Source organism: Lepisosteus platostomus, chromosome 22 (genome assembly GCF_059453375.1).
Source record: "Lepisosteus platostomus isolate fLepPlt1 chromosome 22, fLepPlt1.hap1, whole genome shotgun sequence".
Taxonomy (NCBI): domain Eukaryota; kingdom Metazoa; phylum Chordata; class Actinopteri; order Semionotiformes; family Lepisosteidae; genus Lepisosteus; species Lepisosteus platostomus.
The window spans coordinates 10,725,442-10,752,382 of NC_142632.1; the positions used below are offsets into that span (position 1 = coordinate 10,725,442).

General features: G+C 43.7%; 1 long non-coding RNA gene across 2 annotated transcripts in view; it reads right to left on the reverse strand.

Moving 5' to 3' along the window:
• Positions 1-838: 838 nt before the first annotated feature.
• Positions 839-26,941, reverse strand: part of LOC148643452 (uncharacterized) — a 115,076-nt gene continuing 88,973 nt past the window's right edge. For both annotated transcript variants that reach the window (XR_015929048.1, XR_015929047.1), the window contains exon 6: positions 839-1,013. This is a non-coding gene — a long non-coding RNA (uncharacterized LOC148643452). The remainder of the gene's footprint in view (positions 1,014-26,941) is intronic.

Here is a 26,941-nt window from a genome sequence, read left to right on the forward strand (position 1 = left end):
CATTCCAAAACACAAACTCAAGAATCCTGTGAATTAAACTGTGAGACAGACAAGGCCAGATATGGGCACTATTCAGGAAAGATTACTCTGTCTCTGTGTTTAACTATCAGCTGCAGAGATGGCCTGAGAGACAGTAGCCTGGTGCTGCTAGGATTGTGGGCCCTGATCCTGCAGGCATGGATAGCAGAGGCGACTGGCAGGTTCAGGAACAGGTGGTATAAGTAAGTAAATTCAGCCCTCACCTTGAAGAGAGGTCACCCTGTAGCCCCAACCCGCAACAGGTGCAGTCCCTCTCTCCTTATCAGAGCAGACAAGCCCTGCTCAGGCAGGAATATAAAGAGATGGCATGAAGAGTGATGGGCTGGGACTGTGCTCACAGTGTGGGTTTGCACACACGTCAGCCCTGCCTTTATGGAATCATTTACATATTGCATAGGCTGTGCTGTTTTTATTGAGGTCGTTTTTATCAGTCCTCCGTGCTTGCCCTCCACTATAAATTCAGCTTACTTCAGGACAAGTTTGACCTTTCTTTAATCAAGTTGTTTCACACAGGACCCACTCCAGCCCCACTCTCTGGCTGTCTCGTGCACTTCTCATCCTCTCCCTTTAGTCATTTTTGATGACTGGAACGATGATTCTGATATGAAGCGCCTAACGTTTTAATTCTCCTTTGCAGAAGGAGCTGTGTCTGTCAGTGACAGTAGTCTAGCTGAATGCCCTTGTATTAACCAAATCTGCAGAGGGCTTTGGTTTCACCAAGCTGGCAGGGAAGCCCCTAGGTGCGTGACACTGGCTGCCTCGGAAACATCTGCAAGGGAGGGAAAATGCTTGCCTGCATCTGCACTGCTCGTGTCTGGGGGCCGAGATTCCAGCGGCTCCAATACAATCGATGTGAATCTTAATCTGACGCAGCTGTTCAGAGGGATTATCCACTTTAAACAGGCCAATCAACAAGCTCTCTCCCTCTTCACCTCTCTGTGCATCACTCTGCTGTCAGGCGGCCCGGAGGAGCGCTGTACACAAACACAGAACAGAAGATTAATGAACTGTAGAGGAGATGCACGCTACACTGGCTTTTCGACTCCACACACATTAGATAGTAGAAAACAAATTTGGCAAAAGAAGTGATTCAATACTGCGGAGCAAACAAATAAAAAAAAATTGCACAGATCTGATGAGATCTGTTTAAAACTGCTTTTTTTTTTTCCAGGGAAAACTTTGTTATTGCCCCAGTGAGCAATAACAGAGACCAGACCGATCTTCATCTAAGACATAATTCTATGCCTTTTTTCCCCACACAGCACAGCTGGACACTGCAGCTCCTGAATCACAGACCAAGAAACAGCTCAGAGCCTTTAAATTACAAGACTGAAATCTCCAATGAGATCTCCAAGAAAAAGATGCTTAAGATACTGAAGAAAGTTGAGTCTTAAGGTACAGGACACAATGTAGTTAGTAATTCCTACGCTGCTAAACTTGCAGTCGCCACAGGTGTGCAGCACAGATGAACAAAAAGCTATTGTTTGTAGTGCAAATACTCCTATAATATGTACATATCCTAACAGGAACACTTTAACTTACATGTTATTATGCAAGACACTCAAAAGTTACTCCAAACCAGCAGTTTAAGCCACCTGTTTATTTATTTACAGCTTGTGGGCATGCATTAAAAGAAAGGCAAAACTCAAAGTGATTATTACAAGTCCGTCCTCCAGGCCTAGGTCATCTTGAAGGGGCTTTTCGCAAAATACGCCCCCCTCTCACTCCACCCCAGCTCTCCTCATGTCACTCTCCACGGGCACTTCAGCAGATGAACTCAGAAAACAGGATTCAAACACGTCCACATAATGGCATCTATCATGTCCAGAGACAATCATGCTAAATGCGTCTGTTTGCATCACCGTTTAAAAAAAATCCATCTCTCTCGTGTTTGACAGTCCACATTGAAATGCTGCGTACAAGGAGAGAGGGAGAGAGATGAGGGGAACTTGATTCTCTCATTGTTGTGACAGCGAATGCAAATAGCCTGGCATTCCCCCTGAGAAAGACGGAGAACGAGAAGAGACGTGGAGAGCCGGGAATCATCACAAGCAAATTATTAGGAGGAATCTCAACATTTGCTCCTTTAAAAAAAAAAATCTTTCTTGCTGCACCATCACAATATTATATCAATAATTGCTGGAAAAAATTAAACAAGTAAAACAATGAGCTTGCCCGAGGCGTCTCTCCCTTCAAATCAGTCTGTGCATTTTAAAAGAAGGTCACTTTTTTTTCCCTTTGGATTGGTGACACGAACAAGAAATGAGCAGCTGACCTGAGTTTGAATTTAGAGTGTTCATTAATAGGATATTATGCCATATGCTTGGTGCACTGTCTTATTTTAATGCTTGGCACTGACTTGAGAATTTGTAATTAGTGACGGTATAATGAGAGTATTGGAGGGGCTAATATGGGGTGCGGAGGAGGAATAGATTTTCTCGCTGTACTGTACTCTGACGAGACAGGCCCAGAGACACGCATGGCCGACATGTGGTCAGCTCAAGCGCAGTGCCCGCGCAGTGCCCATGGCAGGAGACCGCTTCCCATCGAAAACCTGCTCCTCTTTAAAAGGCCACACTGGGGTTCACATGGGACCAAGTCTATGACGATGACTTTCCCAGTTGGATCTGAAGCAGGTACACAAGGCTCAGGACGGGATTGTGAACAAACATCATCTCCTGCCACAGGGCACCAGCTTTCAACCTGGTGATAAACCAGCTTTATACTTCCGCCAACCACACAGCAAAGCAATAGACTGGGTTTGCTGTTCTGCATTGTCTCGGTCATGTCGGGATTCCATCCACAGCTCCGGATCTGGAAAGTCATTCTTCCCGCTGTTTTCCACAATGCACGTCCACAAAGATCTGGGAAGGTTAATGCTAAATTATGGTTAATGTGTGTGCATCAAACAGCGAAACCTGTGCTTGAAGGTCACAAACATGGCACAGTGAGAGCTTGAGTGTCGGTAACAAACTGAATCATATTAAAGGTACAGTACAAATAAAAAAACACAGAACAAAAACCTAACACACCATACAACTTATTTGAAACTGGAACTCACTGTACATAAATTGTATTGTTGTGCAATGCCATAAGCCTTCTGTGTATGATTCTACATGCCTTCCAAACTCCTGTTACTCCTGGGGCCTTCCCTATTTGTATTATTATCATTATATATTATATATATTCTTTAAAACTCAGATTAGTTAGAAAAGTCCTCAACCAGAAACCACAGTGAGTGAAATAAATTCTGCCTGCACCCTGCAGATGACATTGCACATAAATATTCAATAAATTAGCTGTGGCCGTTTTTATAGATTGATCAGTCATCTCTGGCACTCAATGACAGGCAATGCTAGGGCTGAAATATTAATGCTGACAAATTAGGGATTTCTGAGTAAATGATGTCACATCGCACGGCTTCACTCAAATTTACTCACTGGCACAGGGCACAGTCAGCTCTGCGGTAATGCACAGTGCTTTTTTTCTCCTTTATTCTTTCCTGAAAATGACATTCATTATTTCATCGTTAAGCAGAAGCCATTCTTCCCAGTGCCGGGGATGGGGGGAGAAAAAATTAACCTTATAAAGTCCTAATCCTTGTTTTGTCCCAAAGGGGCCTGATGGTCTGAGGACTTTTTTTTTCCTCTTGCAGTCAGAGATCTCATTTACAACTGGATGCCTAGTGATTATAATTTCAGACATTCAAATTTAAACCCTAGAGGGGCATGCTTTAGATTGCTGGCCACATATCCTTAATGGATTCCAAATGAAAAACTCCAAAATAGCACATCAGTCTCACAAAAAAGATGGATGAGATCTTCTAAATCGTGCACTACCAACAAGATAGGTTGCATGGCTCTTGCACTATTTGAAACCAAAGTTTCTGAGAGTTAACCTCTAAGGGATATGGAACAAGGAAAGCAACAGTGACAGTACTGCAAAGCAGCCATTCCAGCGCTTGACTGGGGAAACCTCATTAAAAACCCCAAGCAGTCCTTTCTGAAACTCCCACTCTGTGATCAGATGAAAAGCAGGTGTCTGCAGCCACAGGTATAACAGAAACAGGTGCCTGCAGTCACAGGTATAGAAAAGCAGTTTGCAATCACAGGTTTGAAACCCAGTTTGTCTTACGTGCCATTAATATCAGAAAGCCCAAGGACAGTTGTCAGAAGCTGCTGTTTGTTTATATGGGTTTTTTTTAATGTACCATTTATTATTTATCAGCACTGAATTAGATTTAGGTTTGCTATAAATGTACAAAGGTTCCAGAATTGACCTATACTCTTTAATGTCGTCGTAGTGGAAGGAGAATTTTTCACCTCAGCAATAAACGCAGGGTTCATCTGCTCAGAGCCGGCTTGTGATAAATGAGTTCTCTACGATTGCTCAATAATATTGGTGAGGAATCACCCCACCGCAGGACACCGAACGACAAGACCTCAGGTTCATCAATACAAGACAGAAAGCCACATTTACAAAACATCTCCACCATCACCAGGCTCACTTCTGTTTCTGTGGGTTTTCACTTCCCAATGAGAAACCAAAAAAAACCCTGAAATAATTCAAAAAAGTTTTAAATGTTACTGGATGTCAAGGAAAAAGACCAGAGATGATGTTTAATTGTATAATTTTGATTTACTAGTTACTTTTTTCCAAAAGTAATGTTCTTTTGTTCATTAAGCGGGCCTCAGAGATGCCTGGCTTCCGGTCCTGTTCCAAGGCTTTGGAATAATCTCCCAGCCTGTCTCAGATTCAGTCAGACCTTTCAGATCCTCTTATAACTTATAATTTTGTACTCAGCTTTTAATTCTGTGTAACGGACCGTACTGATGTTGATATAGGTAGTGTCTAAATAAATGCCTTGTTTTATTTTAAAGCGCCCTGAGATGATGCATCTTGAAAGGAGTTAAACAGGGAAACAGATCATCATCAATGAGGGAAGCCATGAATGAGATCCTCAGGCTCCACTGCCTCAGCTCCACTCTCAGGTCCCTCTGTTTCTCCTTCCTGCTCCTCAACCACTTTATTCCTCCCTTGTCAGTTTCTGAGAAACACTACAGCTCGGTAGGCAAAAAAAAATTACTCAGCTCATTATTCAAGAACACCTCTGAGTTTTGGCTCCAATTAGCTTAATTTCATAGACAGCATGTTATACCTGGAGTGAAGTGTTGCAAGGCTTTTTTTTTTCAGTTACAGTGATTTCCTAATGAGAGAAGATTTTAGCGGACATCTGTAGGTGTGTTCCAGTAAAAATGAAACTCATAAGCCACACCTGAATTGCAAAATATAGCACCTGACCCGCAAGGGACACATCACTTTATGATGCCAGCTGTGCAGTTTTGCTCCCTGATAACTGTCAAACACTGCATTTCTAAGACAGAACAAAAATTAATGTGATGGTCAAAGCGCTTGTTTTAAGCACAGGTTTTTCCTGAGGTCTTGGAGAAACTGAAAGAGGCAGAGAGTGCGACCCAGCTCCACAAGACCAGTTCACCACTGCTGCAGGCTGCACTCTCCTGCAAAGGGGTGCAAGCCCCTTGTAAACAGCTCTACATTCTTAAAGGGGGTCCCAAATGATTAATTGCACAGGGAATAAAAAGGATGAGTGCCCACACACCTGGCGCACAAACGTTCTTACGGCGATCCTTCAACGCCAAGAGTTATCTGTCCTCCTGACACGAAATAAAGAAATGAGAGGGCAGGTTTATGGAGCTAGGCTCAGTGTCTTTAACGCGGTTTAGTGCCAGCCTCGGACTGCAGTAAACTTTTACAGTGTCTGTTCCCGAGGAGTCTGTAATCTCAGGCCTCTCCGGTCATGAGGGAGCCTCAGGCTGCACAGGAGGGTTGCAGTGATTCTGAAGACGCCCCTTAAAAAAAACGAGCCGGGGGTCTGTCTGGCAGGCCTGCTGATGAACGGAAATAGACCGCTCACCTCCCTTCTGAACGCAATCGCTTCTACACGAGACCCAGCTGCCATCTTTGATGCTGCTCGTTTTTTGTGGACTCCGTCAGAAGCCGGCGGGGCCTGTCTGTCAGGCTGAAGGGGGAGGGTGACGTCGCCCCGACAGGTGACTGACAGGGAGGCATCGGGGGACAACAAACACGGGGAGGGAGCAGGAGGCAGAAAGAAAGAACGAAAAGGGGAGAAAAAAAAAAGGCAGGAGCTTCCTACCCAGCGTCCCCCGGGCGAGGCGGTATCAGTCAATCTGGGGGCTAATTCGTGTCAGAGCCTGTATCCTATCTCCTTGAGAGGCGAGCAGAAGGTTGATAAAAATTGAAGTGGAAATGAAGTTGGATGCACAAGAGGATACGCACAACAATGGTGTGGAGAAATAGGTTTGTATCCCTGATGCACTTTCCTCTCAAAGAGGATCCCTCTGACCTTGTGGCCGTCCTTGCCATTTGTAACTTTCTTGCTCTCTCTCTCTTTTTTTTCCTTTACTTTTCTCCTTTTCCAGCATCTCTCGGTGCTGTCTCTTTGCCTCTTGCTTGCTTCTGTTTCATCAACTCCCAAAGCCCCGTGATGTGAAGGCTGCTGTAAGCGAGGGTCAAGACTGGACCGGGGATCGCAGTCCAGTCCAGTGTGACAGACCAAACGTTCCTGTGTCCTTGGTTTGACAATTAAAAAAAAAATCCTTGGTTTGGTCTTGAAATAGGAAGAAGGAAGGGAGCAGTTATCAAGGTTCTGGGGCACAGCTGAGAAAGATGTTAACAGAGAAGAAGGACAGAGAAGAGAGCAACGCCTGAACTAAGTGCCCAGGTTTAACGTGCCCCTGACAGCCCGGTGACAAGCTCTTTCTGGGAGCAGGCCTGAAGCGTGCCGAGGCAAATCAACAACCTCCAAAAGACCCCTCAAATGTCTACTTATTTAAACAAATATGTATCAAATTGGGAGAAGATCAACTAGTTTTTTGGGTCTCATTTTGCAAGAAACAGCACCTTAAATGAAGTAAAAAAGCAGTCTATCTTCATTTTATTTAAAATATCATCATGGCAACTTCCAAATAATAGATCCAAATTAAATCTTGGAATTTAAAATTTCTCAAACTTTTTAAATCAAGTTATACCCTAGTTTGTTTTTCAAAGACCTCAAAAGATTAATTACTTATCCACACTTTTAAAAGAAGATGCATTTTCTGTGCATGACAATTCTTTTATTTTCAGACAATGATCCTGGAACAGACAAGTTCTTCTGCAATCCAGAAAAGGGGATCCTCAGAGATAGTGTAGGGTCAGGAGAACATCATTGTGTAGGACTGATCAGTTAAGGGCAGGGCGGTGACTCTGTGGCTAAGGATCTGCGCCTGTGGCTAGAAGGGTGCTGGTTCAAATCCCATAGCTGGCAGAGGAATCCTACTCCGCTGGGCTCCTGAGCAAGGCCCTTAACCCCAACTGCTCCAGGGGCGCCGTACAATGGCAGACCCTGTGCTCTGACCCCAGGCTATCTCCCTGTCTGTGTGTGTCATGGAGAGCAAGCTGGGGCATCCAAAAAGATAATTCCTAATGCAAGAAATTGTAAAGGGTTAATAAAGTGATGATGTTACTGTATGTTATGGTAACTCCAGGAAAGAGTACACACTTTAAAAAATCCCAACATGGCCCCCAAGACTTCCTGTTAGAAACACAACACCTATGTGTTTACTCTGTCTGTTCTTGCGTCCTCATTATACGATGAATATATTTGACTATATATCACTATCTCTTCTCTATCCCTTATGCCCCAGTGCAGTCTCTTAGGTTGCAAACAGGTGTTCGGGGGCTGTAGAATACCGGCAACACCAAAGTATTGTCTCTCGTAAAGCTTAATCTTTCCTCTTTTCCAAATGTTGCTACAACTGTTTCTGTACAACATTGAGCAGAGCCCTCTACTGCACAGCAATAAAGGCATTTGAATTCTTCAAACACAAAGCCGGATCAAAAACACAGCTGGCTTTCAATGGGCCACATCACTCTTTGGAGAACACCTCCTTCCATATTATTTTATTTCTTAAAAAGGGTGACAACGCACGGCACAGCATGAATTAAAAAACAGGGGCATCTAGAGGGAGTTCAGTACAAGCAGGCGAGAGCAGGAGGTTAACCTGTGTACAAATCCACTGTCAGTGACATTTCACTGCTGGCCGCCAGCTCCGGACCTGATTAATACAGTCTCCTCGTCACGCAGCCCCTGTCACAGAAATAGATTTCTAAAATAAACCGCCTCAGACACCCTCCACTTTCATTCCGTCTCGCACTGTTTCGCCTCCCCACAGGTCAGAACCAGCAGAACAAAGTCCAACACAGAGATCATTTTCAGGAAGCATTGGAACTCAGCACTCCTTTGAGAATGGACACCAGGACATCACAAGAGGGACCAACACACAGTCTCTGGGTCAGAACTGATAGAACACAGCAGAGCACACAGGGCTCAGCTCAGTAACGTCCACTCAGAACACAGACATGCAGTCACTTGAAGCAGTAAGGTTGAAGACGCAGTACAAACACACATCCACAAGTCCTTTCAATCTTCGTCAATCAACACAAGCTCCAGCAAAAAGGTCTCATTATAATGTGAGCAGTTATAATTCATTTGAGGAATTGTGACATGACATTAACAGGACATTAGATACCAGTTAAAATGAAATATTCTACAAAATAAGAAGCTAAAATCAATCACATGTTCCCTTATTCTATAGGCGATGGAATCAGCTACAGTATATTGTAACAAAGACATATACACTGATAATGTAAAATGATAATGAGCATTTATTTTCGGTTGGGAAGGAGGACACTTCTATTAAAGACACTGATGAGAGTTGGGAAGACAGGGTTTGGGACAGCAGCCTGTCCTACTCTCATCCACAAGCACGGGGTCATCTCAGCAGCTGAGATCAGAATGGGTGAAGAAGAGGACGCAGATGTGTGGAAATATTAACCACACTCGACTTCTTTTATTAATAATGTTGGATTAAAAGATTTACTATTCCTCTCTCAACTCCACAACTGTACAAACACTGGGCTGGAAAGCATGTTCTCTGCTCGCTGGCTCTTGCCCTCGGTCTGCCTGACTGCCCTGCCTACCGCTGCACCCCACACCCAGCATGTGGACACAGTTGGTGTCAGCTGGACACACGGCTCACTGCCAAGGCACGCCGCACTAAGAAGGGCCAACACTGGGCACTTCTGCCCTGAGGTTGTGCTACTCCCTGTGTCCTCACACACCTCACAGCTGAAACAAAACTGTTTGGTACTGTATCTAGATTGGCTACTCTCCCTCATCTAAATGTACCTTTCAGCTCATGTACCTTTCTGCTCTTTCCCATAATGCATGTACATTTCTACATTAAAATCAGTGAAATGGCTCCAGTTATATGATCCAAGAGCACACTTTTATATTTGTAAAAGAAGAAATTGTAGTAGTTATTCTGAACTAATAATCGTACCCAGTACCCAGGTTTGTATTATGAAAAGGCATTTCTTGACATTAAGGACAACCAGGAAATACCTCTCACTGCTGCAGAGGAAGTGCTGGTCCATGGCAGTCTACACATGCTTAGCTATCTAGCCTTTTTCAACATAGAGGGTTTCAGTTTCCAGCAGAAGACAGGAGTTGTGTTTTTATTTTATTAGCAGAGGACAAGAATCGTGTTGCAATCTAAGGAAGCCCTCTTTCATTTAACATGACCCCTTGTTACTCACTTTACATCACGCCTCTTGCACTGGAGAGTTTATTTTAATATCAACAGTTGCAGGTTGCTCGGATGTCCAGCCGGTCAATGAGGAGAAAAAGAAAATAAGTAAACAGATATTGGGCACCCAGCCTGGTATAATATTCCCACTGAGTCTGCTCCGCTCCAAGCCACAAGGCTAATAAAGGCAGCTGTTTCTTTCCACTCCAGTGGCTGTGAGAAACTGATGACAACCTGCTTGTCCTCCATGACCTTTGAACTTGACCCCTGTGCTAATACCTTCAGCTGCCAATGTCATGGGCGGCTGGCAGAGGCCTTTGTCTCAGGCAGTTTTCTCCCCCAGCACAGACAGATAAATGATTTCTATTTGTCCTCTGCGGCAAGGGAAGAAGTTATCGATACAATCCGCAAATGATGTCAAGGATTTGTCAGCAAAGCTTATGAATGACAAAAACATCCCCCCAAAAACTCCTTCTCTCCAGGCCAGGAAGATTGAGAGCCAGAACACTTTATTGATTTTTTTTCTTACCTTCTTAAATAGAAGCTCAGGCTACAAAGGAGAAAGCAGAAGCTTTTGTGTGCTAAAATGTGGCTAAAAGCTTTCTGGGGGAAAAAAACCTGATTGAATTAGATATTACATCTAACAGCACTTCAAGCAGTGGGGTTTAAACAGAGGGACGCTTAGCTATATTGCGAATCCCGCTCTTTTTCCAGTTATTTGCCGAAAGATGTTAGCTAACCATAAATAGATCAACTTTTCAAAGTTAACAAAAAGGAGCAAGATGACTGCTTAGCTCAACTTTGTAAGATGCCCTGTGGCTCACGCAGTGCTGTCCTGACACCCTTCCCGCGCGTGAAGAGTAACCCATGAGAAAGAATGTCCCCAGAGTGAAGACTGCAAAGAATGAGACAAAGTCAACAGCAGAGCTGGCAGATGTTTCTCAGCAGCCTGCTCTTGCTCTCTGGCCCTCGGGGAAAGACTGCATGGCCGTTACGGACTTGGAGAAACCCAGCGAACATGTACCCGAGCATAACCCAAGGCCCCACACCAGGCAGGCTGAGGGTGGAACCAGTGGAGCTGCCGCTGGCTCCCTGATTAACCGGAGGTCACACCCAGGCTGGCACAGAAGGTTTGTGAGGGGCTGCACCTGGCTTCCACGTTGTCGCCCCTCTCTGATCCAGTTTGCCAGTTGAGGAAACCCACACGGACCCTTCCTGGCACCAATATCAGTCCACAGCTGCAGCAGCAGCAGCAGCAAACCACATCCCTGCTGAAGATCCCACCACCGACCAAGGCTGAACTTCCCACCACTGTGCAGACAGGTCTCCTGAATCTGCCAACAGACTGGCCAGGTTCAACGTGCAGCTGGCAGACACAGACAGGGCAGCAGAGACAACCCACGTGGCTGAACGGAGGAAGAAGCAAACAGTGCCTCACGCTTCTGACGACCGATTTGTTTTTAAATTTGAAACGTTAGAAAAGCTTTTAGTGTTACTTTTTCTTTCCACGGATACAGACCCAACAAGAAAGTTTCAGAAGTGTTTTTTTAGGTCATTAGTGTTACAAAATTTACGGTACAACAAAAAAGTTTGAAAATGATTCCACGCTTTCTCTTCATCCCTCCTGTCCTCAGCGCCAGTCAAGAACACTCAAGGACTCCCATCTTCTGGAAAAGCTCTTTGGCAAACAGCATGAAAATTAAAACAAACAGTGAGATACCCCCCCCCCCCGATAAACCAGGCAAAACAAACATGTCGTCTGTTTCGGTTTCATCTCTCTCCCCGTGTGACAGGAGTTACTGCGCTGGCTCTGCACTGGCCACCCCTTGCAGCCACTGTACTGGTCTCTCACAGACGAGCAGGTGACAGTAAGATGATGAGCTATTGCAGTGAAGCAAGCCTTCACATTTATGGAAATGCACAGGATAGCCCTAAGGAAAGTTCACCATAGTAATGGTACAGGCCATGCTTTCATTACCCTGCACGTCCCATGCATTATGGGCTTACCCTGTGCCTGTCATGCTCTACCATGACTCTCTGCATTTGCCCTAATTTCACTTTGCTTTAAGACGCTTCACTGCTTGTTTTACCATAGAAGTCATATGCAAATGTGTTCTTATATTGCAGAGCAAATCCAAACAATTGCAAGCCAATGAGCTTAACAACATATAAGAATACAGGAAAGTTTACAAACGAGATGCCAATCGGCTCATCTAGCCCATTTGGTAGTGAGCTGTTAATTGATCCCAGCATCTCATTCAACTGTTTCTTGAAAGAAACCAGGGTACTGGCTTCCTCAACATGCCTGGGTAGTTTGTTCCATACTCCCAGACGCTTTTTGGATTTTAAACGCACTTCCCTGTAGTTTCCACTTTTGCCCTCTGGTTTCGTGTTCCACTGGGTTGACTTTGTCATTGCTCTCTGGGATTTTAAATACTTGTAGCTGATCCCCTCGTAGCCTTCTCTGTTCAAATCTATAAGGTACAAAAGATCAGCTTAATGACCTTCGTGCACTATAACCTGCCCATCCACATTTTGATTCTGCACCCATTCATGTAAAAGATAAGAAAAAAGTCACTGATGCAACTGGACTTCACCTCCTGTCATCACACCTGACACACAGGGTGGAAAGGGTGTGCTGTGACTGCAGCAACCATTGCTGTGTCAAGTACAGTGGGGAGGGTGTGGACAGCACTATGGAGCCAGCATTACCAGCCTTTGCTTTCCTGCACATTCAATGCAGGCCCAGTGCTCCAAAAGGCACATGTTTATCTGAACCATGGTGATCAGGATGGGTTAATCCAAAGAGAACACATTAATCCATGAGACATCTGATAGGTGTAATCTGTTTTAGCGTTCATTTTTTTTTCTGAAAGCCTTGGCTGAGAACAACGCCGAAACCTGCCAAGATGAAGCACTCATATCACATCTCCAGACATTTTTGTGGAGCTTGTGAAATCACACTGTGGGATCATTTTCCCCTAATTGGATTAGGCTGTTTCCCAAGTCTGCTTCGGAGAAAGGGGAGGGGTTGTGCGTTTGAGGTGTCCAGACCAGAGTCATTCTCTGGCCTCACCGCACGCTAAAACCCTGATAAACATCTGATATGAGGAGGTCAGCCAGGATCCCATGACATCACTGGGCAGAACAACAGAAGAACTCTCAGCCAATCAGAGCCACCTGTCTGGATGCCGGTGTTTGTTTCTGTGATGTAATGTAGTTGGCCTCCAGGAAGAGGGACTGTGCATCCCAGCAGGGAGCAGAGTTTTCGTTATTGGAGTACAGTAAGGAGAATATACGGTATCACCTGGAATCCTGTCTGCCTTGTCTGGAATATTACACAAAGCTGGGACAGCAGGCACAGCTTGCTGTTTCAGCTGTAGGGGATGCATGAGGAAGTATGGCTATAGCATTTCAGATAGAGCTGAAAGATAAAAGCAATGTTAGTTATATATATCCCACCCTTTCTTCCATTTTCTCTGCCACACCTATTTCCTCTCTTTTGCAAATAGCTGAAGAAAGCTGACAGCTACTAAGTTCTAATATTAACTTTTTTTTTGGCTGATGCCTTTATCCAAATTGACTTATGCTACAGCCACTTACATTGCTGAGTATTTTATTGGAAGCACCTTACTTAAAGGTAGAACAGCAGTGTCTCACCTGAGTTTTGAGCCTTCAACCTTTCACTGACAAGCGCATGACTCAAACCACGGCTCCACAGTTTGATCCATCTGAAACACTGAGTATATAGCTCTGCTTTTCTTTATCTTTCCAGCCTGGAAAGAACCTCTGCTTCTTCATTTTGCATTTCATACACTGATACAGCTTTCCACTCTTAACAAATCTTGCAATGTATTTTTAATTGCTTTAATTTTACCCAACTGTATTTTTCTTAAAATGTATTATATGAACATGATTTTTATATACAATGCATTGCAGTTATCATTTTTAATGGCTCATGATAATACTTTTGCTCCTATTTTTGCATATATACATAGAGACAGATTTAGATACTAAAAGATCCTGATAGTCAATGTCAATACAGTATTTTAATCTTCTAGCCACCATATCCTATCCTATGCTTTTTTCCCCATTTCAACTTCCTCTTTTGCAGGTAGATGATGATAATTCTTTTGGATTTGTCTTTTTAGTGAGCTTGCCTACTCTCACATGGAGATGCTCTGGCACAGAGCCATGTCAAAGCCGGCAAGTGGACCATCTACCTCATGGGCTTTCCTGGGATTTTCCACTTTTCACACAGCAGATAGTGCATTGGAGCACCTCACCACCACCTGTTGTGGCTTTCCCAATGTGTGGGAAGGAGCTGTGATTAAAATTTATGATTACCTCATCTTTGCTTCACATCTGACTAAACACTCCCCACTCCAACCTCCCCTTTGTCAAGGAAAGCTGGATTCTTCCCAGCAACAACACAATCCACACTGTGCCACTGATTCCTTGTACGCCAGCACTACCAAAGATTCCAAGCACAAACATGTAATGTGATGTGCTTAGGGGTCTTTATTTAGTCTTGAAAAAGACGTCACTCCAGGGCGGTGTTGTTGCAGGACCCCCGTGGGTGCTGACCTCTCCTCTGCCTGTTGCACTAGGACCCCTAGTGGACACCCCTGCTCTGGGCCCTTGCTTGACCTGCTCTTGACCTCAAAGGAAAGTTACACAAACTCCTTCACACTTCAGTAAGAGCACGGCGTAGGAGCAGACCAAAACAACACCTCCTTCTCTGTCTGTCTTCCCTATTAAATATCCACTCATATTTACACAGCCATTATTTTTATAAACACAATCCATCTGCTACCTATCCGAGGGATTACTGCAGGAGGATCAACTACAGCAGAATAAAGAGGGAGAAAGTATCCTAATAAAGATATATCTTAAAACAAAGATATCTGCCAATGCACAAAAGCAATGGAAGACAGACGATCCAGTTACTAATGAGAATCTAAAGATTGTGAGAGGTCAGGGTCCAGAAAAACTGAACAAGCCATAATTTTTCAAGACTCATAACGGAGTTTTGTAAATTCAGTAAACCTTAAAATTGTCCTAAAATACCATTTTGGTGTTTGTTAATTTTTTTGTAATTGGAAATTAAATGCAACTGTTTCGTTATATTGTGTGAATGAGCAGGTTCTGAAAGTTAGTACACCTTTGCTGACTGTGTTGAAGTGATGTGCTTCAATAATATTCCCATGTTGCAACACACAGAGCTCCGATTCAGTAAACACAGGTAATGAAATACACTCGCTTTTAAGACCATAAAAGCAAATGAAAATTGTAAATACTCTTTCAACCAGAATTCTCTCAAAACTAGAAAATCAGCACATCAGAATTTCAAACAGTAACTAATCTGTGCACCCAGAACACTGTGTTCATCACAGAAAAAAAAGGTTCACCTAAATTTTACATTGTCAAATCACCCAGAATATCACTGTCACCACATCCCTAATGTGTTAATTGAAGCCACATTAACAACGCTCCTTGCTTGCTCTATAAAATGAACGGACTTCTAATTTCACTTCACGTTTCCCTCAAGCTACACAGGTAATTGAAATGAGGCCGAGATCTCAATAAGCTTCCTTGTTTTAATAACTTCACTAGATTAGGTTCAATAAGTGTGCATTTAACCGGACTCCACTTGGGCTGGGGACGGCAAGGAAAGATACAAATTACAAAATAAACAGGAAAAAAAGACCAGAACCCAGTTTTGGGACAGATTTAATCACTCACGTTATCACACTCTCATTGCACAGTTCTCTCAGGAACACCAAAGTTTGATACCTTTCATCCATTCATACTTCTTTTAACAGCTACATAATTAAAGATGGCTGGAGGTAACTCCAGTCCAGGGAACAGCTAGGGGTGATATATTACCCTGTAGCGCACACAGCTCTCACCATTATCAGAAAAGAACTGTTCTATGGGACTTCTATGACAGCAGTTCGTTGGTGTTCAGAAACATTTGACTATTTTTCAGTCTTTGCAGGATTTCAGACTTAGTGGCTGGAGACTCGGGTTTCCTTAAAGCTTCTTTAATGTTTGTTTTTTTAAGAAAGCTTCTGCCACAACAGAAACCACCATGCCCAGTCAATAATAAATGCTGCCAAATTCACTGAATGTAATGATCATGGCAACTAACTTGACAGAATATATTACAGAGGTTGGAAGTGCTAACCTGTTTCAGCAAGAACTCAAAGTTCGAAGGCTTGAAAATAAAAATCTTATTGTTCCAGTGATTTTTCATTGGATTTTTTAAAAAGGTTTGCTCAGGTCGGTGAGCGGTTGGTGCTACACAGGTGTCGGAGGTCAAACTCATGGTATTTCTTATCAGACTGAGCTACCCCAGAGGCCAACAGCATTTCATTACACAGAGGTGTCATGTTTACAGGATCACAGCCCAGGCTTAGCAACCTGAGAGCGGAAGAAGACGTGTTTTTAAAGGGGGAGAAGCTCACTTGGCTCTACACAAACAAACAACCAGTGACCGGTGTCTCAGTGGTCAGGCTGGAGACTGTGGAGGGATCTGACTAAGGGAGATGAAAGAAGACAATGAGACTTTACCTGTTTTCTGATCAGCAGTTCCTCCACTAGATTTACCCTTAGTCTCAGACCTCCACAATGCCTCACACTATATTCTTTCAAGCCCTGTCTGCAAACTAGCTCTTTGGAGCTGTGATCTTTCATCATGGTGTACAACATGAAAACGAATATTATAAAATAGACAATGTTTTTTTCTTGTTATCTTAAGGCACTCTCAGGAGATGTTAATCTCTTCACTTCATTTTCACTGCTCCTCTATATAGAATGAATGCCTGCCATGCGGTCCAAACTTTGCTCATTAGAATTACGTGCTGCTGTTAAAACTGATCTCATTCTGATATCACAGTTATGTGAGAAGCTCAAGGGCTTAAATCCCTGCACAGGTTTTACATCAGGTGCCAGGCTCCGCATTGCCAGTCAGAAACAGAAAACAGAAAACTCCCAAGAGAAAACAGTGTGGTCTGCCTTCTTACCACATGCCCACAACACTGCTCTACACGCATCTCAGAAAGGTTATCTGTTGAGGAATCCCCATGACTGATCACTCTGTCAATCTGTGATTGATCCAATGTTCTCACATGGGTGATGGCCAGGTTTAAAGTAAGATAATGGAAATGGAGAACGAAGAAAGTGGGATGTCTTTATCACATGAACATTAACTGTATCAAATGGAGGTCATAACTAAGTGAAAGCATTGCATCGCAGAGCAGTCTTCTCAGCTCTTTCTGTTGCAGGGCTACAGATCCCTTTCCTATGCTGCGGGGTGTGTCTCTGCAGAGGTGAAGAGCACTGCAGCCTGGTAAGCCAACACTTCTGACAGGGCAGCTTCATTAACTGCAACTTAAACACAAAGTACGCAGTCAGCGGCAGCACAGCACAGCACACACACAAAAAAAAGTGCCACGTGTTTTAAAGACAAGAGAAAGACAGAAGAGAGAGAGACTGACAAAAAGACTGTCCAGAGGTTCAGTTGGATTTACCAATAACACAGGAGAACACTGTGATCAGTAATCTGCTAGGGAGATGTGACACAGGGAGTCAGCTCCTGACACATTGACAGTATTTTGCATAATATTGTCTGGTGTCAGCAGAGTGATGGCTGGTGGAAGTACTTATCAGCACTGGGCTTGTTTCCTTTCTTTGAAACTCCGTCCATCACATGTTTATCACTCACACTGGGGGACAGGTGACATCCTCAAGGCCCATGATTAATGTGTCAACATTTCATAATGCTCTGCCAAAACCGGAAAAAAAATATATGAATTTATTTCTATACCTTTAACGCACCTGCGTGTCAGTGTGGCTCCCTAAGACAGCTGTAACTGATTGACCTGCTTCTTGCAGAGAGATGCATTTAGTTTTTTTGCATACTGGTTTTTTTTTCAGTGATGGCACATTAAACTGGAACACAGGGTGGGTCATGGTGAATACAATTACAAAAAGTCTTCACTAGCACACATGAAATGCAAACACATTCTGCAGATGTTATATTAAAAACACAGTTATGGCATGACTGTCAGACGGCTGGAACCACAAATACTAGGTGCTGCCCAGCTCTCTGTCTTCTGGGTATTCAATTCTAGCTTAGCTCAGAATCAGTTAATCAAGCCCAAAAATTCAATCAAAATTAGACCTTTTAAGTTGATTTCTACAGTTTTACAGCTGAGGTTTTCATACAGCTTGTAAATTTTTCCCTAAGAAACATGAAATCTGTAACTTTTATGGATCTAAGAATGTCTCGGAAAGTGCAATATCTCATTTAATAAAGTTAAACTGGTTAAATCAAGGAACTGACAGGTTTGTCAGAATATTGACCCATCAGAGTTAAATTGCCATATTCTAAATGCAGAGGTATGCAGATGAATGAATGAAGTCAAGATGTTTTCACTTGTCCTGTTCGGAGTCTGTATGCTGCACAGCCAGGAGACTCTGCCACTGCAGCTGCAGAAGACCTCAGTGCCCGGGCTCCCTTGCTCATCAGGCCTGATTCAAGCTCTGGCTAACTTTGTTGGCAATTAACTCTTTGCTGGCCCCTTTTGCCTCCCCTGTTGTGATCAAGTCACAAATTGCCAGGGGTGACAGCTCCCACAGCTTCAGGACCAGGCTGTGACACTAGAGCCTCCCCTCCAGTCACACCTCTGAGTCGTTCAGACGCGTTACTCTATCACTTTGTTTACTGCACAATCTGCTGACCTTCTTATGGGTCTTCAGGGTGGGGGGATCTCTCCTGATTTGCTTGTGCTGTAAAAGGTTGAAGTTTAATAGGAACGTGCACTCGGCTCTTTCCTGTTGCTACAACTTTAAAGGTTTTCCTGAGTTTGTCACCCAAGACAAGCCTTCGAACTGGCGTGACAAAGCAAGTCAGGACAAACATGTTTGACTGGGCTTAGACAAGTCCAGTTCTTAATTGGACAATAAACTACAGATATCCACTGCAATGTGATAAGATATAAGATTAGTTCCAGAATTGGGAAAAACAGTCAAACTATTGGTATAACCACATCTTGTGCAAAACCAGTTTCATTATTGTCAGATGTGAGGAAATGATATCAAGCACACTGATATCAAAGCAAATTCATGCACACATTCAGTGGTCTTGAGTTTACCATCTCTTGTTCATGAAATCAATGTACACTGTACTGCATGCTGAGAATGTTAATGCATCCTTGCACAATTCAAGCTTTTTTTCCTTTTGCATCTTTGCTCAGGCATGTTTAAATAGCATGCATATAAACAAACAACACATGGATTTCACACCATGATCTAATCAGCACAAGACATATCCTCAGATCTCCGCAAATCAAATTAAAGTTTGTCCTAGGCAAAAAAAAAACACCCATTTGAATTAAGCGTCTGTTTGCAAAGATCCTCAGGGAGAAGCTGAGAGGCAACGTATGGGAAAGTGTGGAACTGCTGGTGAACTTATGTTTGCCTTATCTGCAATCAATGGAGACCTGCGTGTCAGTTCAGCTGTGATTGCATTTGAATTGCTGGAGCTTAGAAAGCGACACCCCAGCGGCCATAAAACTGCTTTACATGAAATGGCTCAGAGCACAAGGCCTGAGCGGGCTCGCTGAACCCAACCGAACCGATTCCAAGTGCAGGGCAAGAGCAGCGCTGCCACCCCAGCGGGTAGCGCCGGAAACTTTGTCACGTCACAAATCGTCTCCCTGGCCCCCCGAGTTCGGCAGCTCTTTGATGTCTGTTTGCAGGCAGATGTCATTGTCAGTGTGGCCGGAGGGCAGGAAGAGGGACACACTTAGCACAGCTTCTTACTGGTTCTGTATTTCTACCACACGAATAAGCAAAGTTCAACCTGGAGGTTGTTTTGAGGTTTGAGGTTTTATTTTACTTTCAGATGTTAACAAGGGGAAGATTTAAAAAAAAAACTGGCAGAGCAAATGCCAAGCCTTTTTGGCTCCATGCACAGCATGCTCTTCTTTTTACTGGCTTTACATACAAACCCTAATTATCAAAGACTACAGCCATCCAACAGAGCATATGACATTCAGAAGGTTTTGGTTAATTTGGAATTATTATTATTATGAACTACAGGACATAGAGGGCACAGACTTGGGGCAAATACTCCAGATGGGGTGATGCACTTAATGCAGACATCGGTATGTGGACCACTGCTCTTACTAATGTATTATCAATGGTCATGATTCTGGTACTGTATAGCTAGCAAACTGGTTAAGTTTCCAGATGATAACAAACTAGGAGGAACAGCAAACGCTGTTGAAGTTGTAAAAGAAGTCCAAAAGGGCTTATAGCAAACCGAGGACTGCACACACACCTGGAGGGTGACAATTAATATGAACATGTGATGTGTATTGTGTGCAAGTAGAAAAAACAAACTACCAACAGAAAATGGGAAACACTGAGCTTGAAGAGACTACTTATGAGAAAGGCTTAGGTGTTCATGTTGACATTTCATTTTCCCAGGTTTCTTTGATCACTTAATACAAAGAATTTGTCACTAAAATATATTCATTTAAAGTTCGGCACCCAAACATTCAATAAATAAAACAAATAAACAGAACAGTCTGCAAATCATAATCGGCTAAAAGCCTAAATAAGGGAAAAATATTTGTAAGCTTACCTTACCTGTGCAAGACTGGACCCAGAATGCACCCCTTTATATACAGTACATACATTCTTTTGGGAAACTGCTTTGTAATTTATGCTGCACTTTCCAGGAAAGCATCTGTAGTGTGAATAGAGAACTATCGGTACCTGTATCTCTCTCCCTTTTGTTCCTAGATTGTCGGAGGCATGTTTTCCACTTTTAAAATGTGTACAACTACTTTCAATACACAAGGAACACAAGAACTAAACGTTTTTTAAAAATCGGCATCATGGAAAAGAGGATCGGAGCCCAGAGAGGCAGTCGGATCACTCCTGCCCTGACGGCCACAGAAAGCACAGTCCCTGCAGCATGCTCTGAACAGGGGTTTGTGTGCTTAATTAAACAGTCGGTCAGTGCAGGTTCATATTTCCCTGCCAGAAAGATATCAATAAAAGCACCAGAAAGGATGAGACACCTTGCAGTGGGCCTGCTGTTCAGCGTGGAGTCCAGGCTCTACACAGCTTGCTGTGGCTGGCTGATGACACGGATTTTACCTTGGGTTCCTCCATGCACACACAGCAAGAACAGACACAGCAAGGACTACAGCTGTTGCAGATGGTAGGACTCATCTTCAGAAGATTTCAATCGGTCAATCATTTGTTCTGGTATTGCACTCTTTTCAACGCTTTGCCACAGAGCGCTTTACAGATTTCTATGGCAGTTAAGTGCCATTGTGCTTAATTGTGCTATAACACTATTTCAAGTTGCCATGCTTTTAAACCTTTCAAAGTAACTTTATTCTTTCATTCTAATTTGCTTTTACAGTGCACTTAAAATCCTAATGTTTAAGCACTTTGTGTAAAGGGTCATTGCATTGAGGATAAGAGCTTACAATTGTGTGCTACAACTACTGTAATATCAGTCTCATTTATTTAGAGAGTTAATTAAAAATCAGTATACATGCAATTTACAAATGCCCAACTTCACTCAAGGATTTTTGGTATTTTGAGTGCATTCTATCACAAAAAATAACACAAATCCTAAATGTAGAAATTATTTCAGATATACATAACTAAAATCTATAATTGTTCTGCACAATCACGACAAATGAAGCAAAAAACTCTCAGTTCACCCGCTAGAAGAAGAGAGAAGGTCCTAAGAAACTGGCAATATTTCAGAGCACTTTGTACCTGCTGTTTCATTAAGTTAAAAAAGCCCACTGTAAACAGCACTGCAGAAATGGGAAATTGAAAAGGAACTAAGAAAAAAAGGAAAGGGAAGGGAAGAACGGGACTAAGGGAGACGAATGAACAAGTCAAAGAGCTGGAAGGAGTGAAAAGAGAGAGTGTGCAGGGAGAGGCAGCAGTGTGAGAGAGCAGATGGCTGGGTCCTGGAATTGTCATCTTCAGAAACACTCAGTTAATCTTCCCAGGACTGGGAACGGGAAGTCTAAATTCATACTCTCTAGCCACCTTTGATATTCAAGAGGATTACACCTTGTGTTCAAATAGAGAAAAAAGGGAGAAAGGGAAAGAAAGGCGACACGACACAAAATGGAATTAGTGCCTGCTTAAGGAGTTCTTCATTATTGTTAACTCCTTCCAGTTCATTAAGCCTAATCCTTATTAGGGTGTAAGCAACATGCGCCTGAATAGCCTGGCTCTGGCCACAGGGACATGTGTGTCTATTGTACCAGAGCGGGGCTAATCCTGCCCCCGTGGTGGGGCCCTCGCTGGGGCCGGGGGATGGCCGGGGGTCCCCGACTCAGCCAAACGGCCGCTCTCCCCCGGGGACCCCCAGCCTGGTCCGCTGTGATCCGCTACTCCACAGAGCACGCGGCGGCGCCTTTGTTAATCAATCTGCCATTCCCTCTCCAGCCCGGACACAGAGGGTCATGTCGTGATGTTAATACAGATGTAAATGCCAATAATGCCTCTTAATAAGGCCACAAAAGAGAAAGAAATTGACTTTTTTTTTTAACATACTCACGCTTATCAACCCCCCCCCCCCCCTCCAAACCCCACCCTAGACTCACTCCTGCTCTGATACAGTGTTTCTCCTTGCTTTAGGAATCACGCACAGCCCCGGCACTGGCCAAACAGAACAGGCCAGGCCAACACAGGCAATTTTTAATTAGGAAACAATCTTTAATCTTTTAATTAGGAAACGGACAGTAAGCAAATTAAGATTATTTGCACACTGTAGCTAACACCACTTGAAATGTCAATTACAAATTCCACATAAATAAGCCTGGCCTCTGTCCATTTGGCAAAGGCCTGTCAGTCATCTGGAGGGACAAAATCAACATACTAGGCTGTAAATTGAGTTTGTGTTCTATAGATATTGGAGGTTCTGGGATGTTTATTGCACAGACTGAATTTTTATTCTCACTGAGCAGGGGACGTTTCCAGCAGTTTGCGCTGTGCCCGAGGCACGACTGTGTTGCTGTTCTCCACGTGAAGAGTCGACCTGGCTGCTCTGTCCCTGTTCCAGCCTGACACAGCTCAGGATGGGCACTGTGGCACGTGGCTGGCTCACTAAGCCAGGGAGCAGAGAAAGCAGAGAAAGCAGTGGGTGGCAGAGAGTTTCAATCCCCCTTGAGGATCCTCACGTCCTGAGGGAAACTGTACCTTGGCCTTGTCCGCTTTTAAATAATCTCTCTGCCAGGCTGGTAAAACACCACTCTCTACATTTCCCTCTGCTGCAAGGGAGACTTTCTAAAGTCCAACAGACTCATTTGACTCATTTCAACATTTTAAATGATGCAGCGTCAAGGAGAAATTGCCCCGATGAATAAGAATAGTAAAGATTTTAGGCTAAAATATTTCCTCCATGTGTTTCTCTGCACGAAGTTTACTCACAAGAAGCCAAATCGCATGAATCACTCAACACTTGTTACAAAGCTGTAAGACAAAGCTGTAATACACAATCCAGCAACTTGGAAGCTCAAACTGCTATACAGTGGGAGCCCATCCATGTCCTGTTTTCCTGCTGAAAGAGGGCAACTCTTTCTGTGTGGTAGAAGGGAGAGAGAGGCCCAGAGATGCCATGAGCAGCGTGGAGCGCGCAGGTGCTGCTCTGACAGCTCATAACACTTAGTTTATCGCTGCAGAGAGGGGGACTGATTGAAGCTCCTTCCAGGAGCAGATAGAGACACTGTTTATAGACAAGTGCAGTTATGTATTATGCAGCAGCCCCATCTCTGCCCCCCCCCCCTCCACCACACACACACACAAATATAGCCCCCCCAACCCAAGCAATCACACTGCAAGTTTAGCACCAGATATATATTAAAATCCAAGGAGCTATAAATGTTAAGAGGCAGCATGCCGACACTTGAACACATTCGGAAAATCCAACAGATGAACAAACACAAGGATTGCAGGCTGATGCCAGTGGTGTTTGATCCAGTTTTAGGCATCTCCCAACTGGGTACAGAGTTCCGACAGCGCGCTCCGGACGGAAGCGAGATTTAACCCGGAGAGATGCGCAAAAGAGGAAACATACCGTACATAAACAGCACGGACACCAGCAATGCTGTACCGAAGAGGCGCTGGAGTCTCTCATGCACACGTATCTTTAAGGCCGGCTTCAATTCCCCTTCCCCTTCTGGTTTGAAAGCGTACTTGCAGAAAGAAGAAAGGAAGGTTGCCGGCCACTTAATCAGGCTCTAACAATGTCATTGGAAACAAATGCCTTTGAACTCCTATGAATCAACGCACGAATAAGAATAATGCCTTCGGAATTCGAACCGATTTGCAGCCATTATTTCAACATGTAACCAGTACGTGCATATTAAGATCATCGTTTAACACCGTTTAACAAGACAGAAATCCCAAGTTCTAAATTGGAAATTCATTCCCCCAGGTAATTTTAATATGAGAAGCTGGAAATGCATTTGATCTGCCCTAATTTCAATTAATTAGATGGGATGACTGTTTCTGTAGACCCAGAGGGTTTCTAATGTGGGCTGGGGGCTGGAGGACCACATTGGAAAGTATAAAAGTGCCATCAATAAACTGCTGGAGACTAATTATTTCACAAATCCGTTTCCCAAAGTCTCGACATTTTAACACAGGATTGTACCCTAATTACTGGTCACATCATCTATTACCACAGCTCTGCCCAGGGTGAATACTCTGCACAGACTTTTAATGACATCTCCACTGCCTGCTATTGCAAAGAGCCTTTTGAAGCAACAGAGCTTGGTGTAATAGACTTAACACTTTCACCTCAAGCCACTTCTAACACAGCTGCCAGTCCAGACAGAAAACAAAACAAAACCAAGCCAGAAAAACACCAATCAGGTCAGTCTCCACCTCCAATCCAGCACTATTAATTATTATAATTCATTTGTCTGACACATGCTTTTATCCCAGGTGAATTGCATTTGTATCTAAATATACAGCTGGGTATTTTACTCAAGCAATGTGAGTGAAGAATCTTTGTTAAAGGTACAAACAGCAGCTCCACACCTGGGATTTGAACCCGCTTTCCCATTATAGATCTAATAACACTACCGTATACACATAATAGCAATACTGGTAATGGCAGCGATGAGCGTAGAAAAGACAGAGGACAATGACATTTTCAACTTATTGTAATTATTAACCTATGTACTTTAAACACTATCTTCCAGATGTTTAGATTTTAGCTGCATTTTTTCTGTAAAATTTAATTTGGCATCATCTGCAAAACATCAGGCTTACACTGGCTTTTTCACAAGAGCGGGGAAGGGGGAAGGAACCAGACGGGGCTCCGTGCTTGCACAATCCTGCCTCCCTGAAGTTCCCCCTTCCATTCAATGGGTGAAGTACTTCCTCACTTCTCCAGCTGACCTTCTGTGCAGTGGGCCAGCTGGCACAGAACAGCCTCCACGTGTCACCCAGGTGGAGCTGCACTTCAGGGGTGGGTCCTCTATATGTAAAGTGCTTTTAGGGTCCCTTGGGATTAAAAGCAAATTTATTTCAAATGCACAACACTATACAATACGAATAATAGGGGTGGCTTTATAATATACCGAAACTGGGTTAACACCCGGTGATTCCTGGAAGAGCAGCTTGGGTCGGAAATTAGGTCTGACCTGTTGTACAAAAGGCACTGCAAGAGTGGATGAACAGAACTGCAGCAGCAGACCTGTAGGCAGCAGCGTGGATCAGAAAGGAAACTCAGAAGAGAAGGGGAAGAAAGAACTCTGCGCCATACTGTGCTCTCAATTCTCCTGTTGCATCAAAACCCAGTGAGGCGGGAGGGGGCTCTTCCCTCCCCGGGGCTCCCCCATTCTCCTGTACTGAAGAACAGTCACCCACTTCCAAAAGGCTGCTCCTTAATTAATTGGGATAATTGGCTCGGTGTGTGAATAGGCAGCTGGCCCCAGCTCTGTGCTACAGTATGTGTGCGCATGTGTGCCGCGGTATAAAAGGCAGCAGCAGTCTAGAGTTTGCTGTTTTCCAGTATCTATTCATCTGCCCTGAAAGGCACTCGGGCTCCATTGAGAGAAAAAGGCTTATTCATTGGAAAATAAAACCTATCTAATCACAGCAGATTATCTGGCTCTAATAGTGGGCTGAGTGGTCTTCGTCCTTCTTGATTACGGCGTGACAAAATAAAATCATTGGCTTACAACAATGTGGGAAATGTGACCTGGTAACACTTGAAAATTAGAAAGTACAGTGAATTAGAACACACACCTGGTATACGCAGCATCTCAGTAATGGGAGGGGGGGGTGACTGCTAAGACGTCAGAAAGACAAACTGTTGCTCTGAGTCCTAAGCATGATGTGAGCCCCTGGGCTTCAAGACGTGTGTTTCTGAAGCTTTACAGGAGGTACTGGGCTTCAGGCTGATTTCATCACAAATTGGCCGCCGTGTTTGAAATGGAACAGTCCGGAGTTCTGGCCAAAAGAGAGGCCTGCCTTTCCGTGCTGCTTCTTCCTCAGATATTTTGTGAAAGATAAAAATATAGGGATTTCTTTCACAAAATATGCGAATTGAAATAGGAGCCGAAAAACAGAATGGACCATCCTTCAGACCTGAAGTGGATTTATCCCACACCCTCTGGAGTGCTGCTGTCAGAAAGAATGCACACAAACTCAGACAGATGACAGAGACACAAAAATGTGTGTGCGCCCACACATACCACTGTACAGAGTGGTGCGCAGTAATCGGGCTCCCAATATTATCATTCATCCCCACTAATGCCTGGCCCGGGGTCTCCACACGGGGCACAGGAGCAGCCAGATCTCTTTACCTCCTGGGGTTTTCATTATCCTGACACCATTTTCTAAAATGGAGGTCATATGAGGTGCCATTTTCCACCCGCTTTTTTAAATGCACCATTTTCAGACAAATGACACACACATTATGCTTAAGTGGAGAAGCTAGACTGCAGAATGCCGAACTTCCACTGTGGCTTAAACAACAAAAAAGCATAAAACAAACAAAAAGGCAAGAAAGGCTGTATGACAAATGAGGGAAAGGGATTTTTGTTACACTCCAGAAATGCAAAAGGTCTGTTCAGCTTCCACACACATTTTACAGCTAGTGTATATACTAATGTAAGATGAATGGCATTACCTATATTTCTGATTTATAACCTTCACAAAAG